This window comes from Quercus suber, unplaced genomic scaffold (genome assembly GCF_002906115.3).
Source record: "Quercus suber isolate HL8 unplaced genomic scaffold, Cork oak 2.0 scaffold_812, whole genome shotgun sequence".
NCBI classification, from domain to species: domain Eukaryota; kingdom Viridiplantae; phylum Streptophyta; class Magnoliopsida; order Fagales; family Fagaceae; genus Quercus; species Quercus suber.
Window position 1 is genome coordinate 32,124 of NW_027070244.1, and position 3,232 is coordinate 35,355.

Here is a 3,232-nt window from a genome sequence, read left to right on the forward strand (position 1 = left end):
TTTTACTAAAACTCTCAAAATACCCTTATATATTCAACTCTTTATTTTAAAATAGGGTCTAATAATAATATTGTCATAAAACGGTTCAATTCAATTCCCTCCATGCTGCTCCCAAACAAGATTACTTACATTCCATTCACTTTCATTTCTTTCCATTCATTTATTTTAAAATATCCAATCAAGGTTACTTAATTCCATTCAATTTCATTCTTTTCCTTTCTTTTCCCTTACTTAAATACATTCTATTCCATTCCATTCTTTTCCATTCCCTTATGATCATTCCATTCATTTCCATTCCATTCTCTTCCCTTATGAACTCTCAAGCAGAGTCTAAGAGTATTTCAGCTTTTAAAAAGCATAAAGTATTGTACAAGTCGTATGATAATGAATGTTTAGTAGTCACTTGTTGATAAACAAACTAAAATAGCTTCTGAAATAAATTTCAACTTTTTTTACAATCTATCCCACTTTACAACAAAATCTACTAAAAATGTATCATTTTATGTCAATAATTTAAGTTTTATTAATGAGTGCAATGATCGATGTACCTATTAAAAAGGAATCTAATGGGTCACATAGTATTGTAAAAAAATAAATAAATAAATAAATAAATAAAATAGACAACAATCCTATTAATGAGTGTCTAAATGAAGTGATTATGATTGAGTTGTGTTTTTTTTTTTTTTTTTTTTTTTTAAATTATTATAAGTAGTTGTCTAGGTGCGGTCGCGCATAATATATTAAAAATTACATAGCTTTACTTGTTTTTGTTATTTTTTTAATGTAGTGTGAGACATGAGATTCCTCCTTAATAGATGCACGAAGGCATCATTTAACAAAAACTATAAATAAATATTTCTTTAGTTGAATGTTGTTCAACTCCTCCAAAAAAGCTTATCGATTATAATAAAATACTTGATCTTAATTAATGCATTGAGACACTTGTTAATTGCACTTATAATATATCTATATATCTATATGTGTGTGTAGATTATTGTGCTTCTATGGGAATATTCAAGCATTTCATGGGATGAGGCTTTTCTTTTCTTTTTTTTAGAGGGTCCAAGTATGAAAAAAAAAAATTAAGAATTAAAAAAAATATAATTGAAAATTAAATTAATATATGAAAAGAATAACATCTATTCAACATTAAAAAAATAAAATATATAAAATGATTTTTCCTAATATTGTTTTACTCAATCATTTGTGATTTATCAAAATATGAAATTTAACAATATTCTTTAGATTGCAAAAATTATCTATTATTGATTCTCTTTTAAATGTCTCAACAATTTTACTTTCAATATACAAATCAAAGATCCATTAAAAATCATCTTTAATTTATTGAGAAACATTTTTAAATAATATTCACAACTAAAATAATTGTTTCATAATTCCAGTAAAAACTAGAAATATATATAGATGTACAACCATTCTATAAAGGAAATAGCATAAAACGCAAAAATAAAAGTCATATTTATTATCATTATATGTTAAATATTCTTCTTTTTACAATCTTTTAGTTTTTTCTAAATTTTTTTTTTATAGAGTTTCAACATATGACGTCTGCGTCTAATGATTGCGTTTTTTATCATCAAGCAAAGACATTAATCGGATATTGGTGTAGGTGGGGATTAAAACTCAAATTACTTATTCAACCATTAAAAACTTAACCAGTTAAACTAACTGGAATTCACATCAATTTTGTAGTTGGAACTAAACAATACGCTCTTATTCAAAACCCAAATTTTCAAAATTTTAACTTTTGGTCCCAAATATCAAACATCCAACTATAATGCTAAATACATATGATCGAAGTGGCCATTAAAAAAAATTTGGGATATCTTTCAAATATATATGCTTAAAAAAAATAGACACGTTTTAGGCCGCCATGGCTACAAAGTGGCTCCGCCACTAATGTAAGTACCAATCGAATGTTGCAAGATGTTTTATACACCCACCCACCAAAGAGATACAAATCGCAAATTGGCAAGTCTTTTCTGTCACATATTAGGTTCGATTACACCACGATTATAGAGTCTGTCTTTTCATTTGGGCCATCATTTTGTTTTCTTTTTTTTACATGATAAAGTGCCTCAACGATTGCTTAGTTGCCAATATATTCAAACAAACGCATTATATATTCAGATGAAAAGTAATTCCCTTAGTGACTAATGGGATAAAACACCATCAGATCAAAGTTTTATACATTTTAGAATTCTCCATTCCCTCAAGGCCTCAATTAAAACAGGCGGCTAACAGAATATATGCATGTGACTTAGTTCTCTGGTTGTTACGTTTCTTCTTATTATTTGACTTTTAAAAAAGAGAACAATTCAGGTCATTTTTTAGACAAAGCTTATCAGCCCCCATGCTTCTCACTAATCACTATAATACAGTATGAAAAGATCTCCAATACAAAATTGATTCCCTTATTATCGGCATCATGCTTCTCACTAATCACTATAATACAATAGTTATTTGGTAATTTGTTAATGAGTATTTTTTTTTTTTTCCACGAGAAAGACAAAATTTGAGCTTCGGAAATCATTCTCACATAGGAGGGAACAATATGTCATGTGGATCGTGTGGTTGATTTTTTAATTCCAAATTTTGTTTATTTCATTAGGGAGAAAAAACATATGAAACAAGTTACAATTGATAAAATACTAAATGGGAAACATACATTTAAAAAAAAAAAAATTTAAATTAAAAAGCTTTCATTCTGGTGGAGAAGATGCTTTTAAAATCCTCATAATTTTAATGTTGTGGTAGTTTTAGTGAATCAATCAAGAAATATTTGAAGTATACACTTCTTTTTTAAATGAAAACATTTCAGGAATACTTGGGCTAATTCACTGGTTACAAATATTTAATTACATATACTAGTAAACATGTTGTCCTCATAGCTCAAACTCACGCTCCCCCCCCCTTCTCGAGAAATTATAAGGTCCACATAGTGGACAAGTGACGTGGTCCACCGTTCTACTAAAAGACTCACACTTGTTTAAAATTGTTCACTTAGAAAAAAATTTTAAACAGAAATTGATTACTAACTCAGCAATTTTAAACAAGTGAGAGTCTTTTATTAGAATGGTAGACAAGTAACGTGGTCCACCAAAGGACTGTATAATTTCTCTCCCCCCCCCCCCCCCCCCCCCCCCCCCCCCCCCCCCCCCCCCCCCCCCCCCCCCCCCCCCCCCCCCCCCCCCCCCCCCCCCCCCCCCCCCCC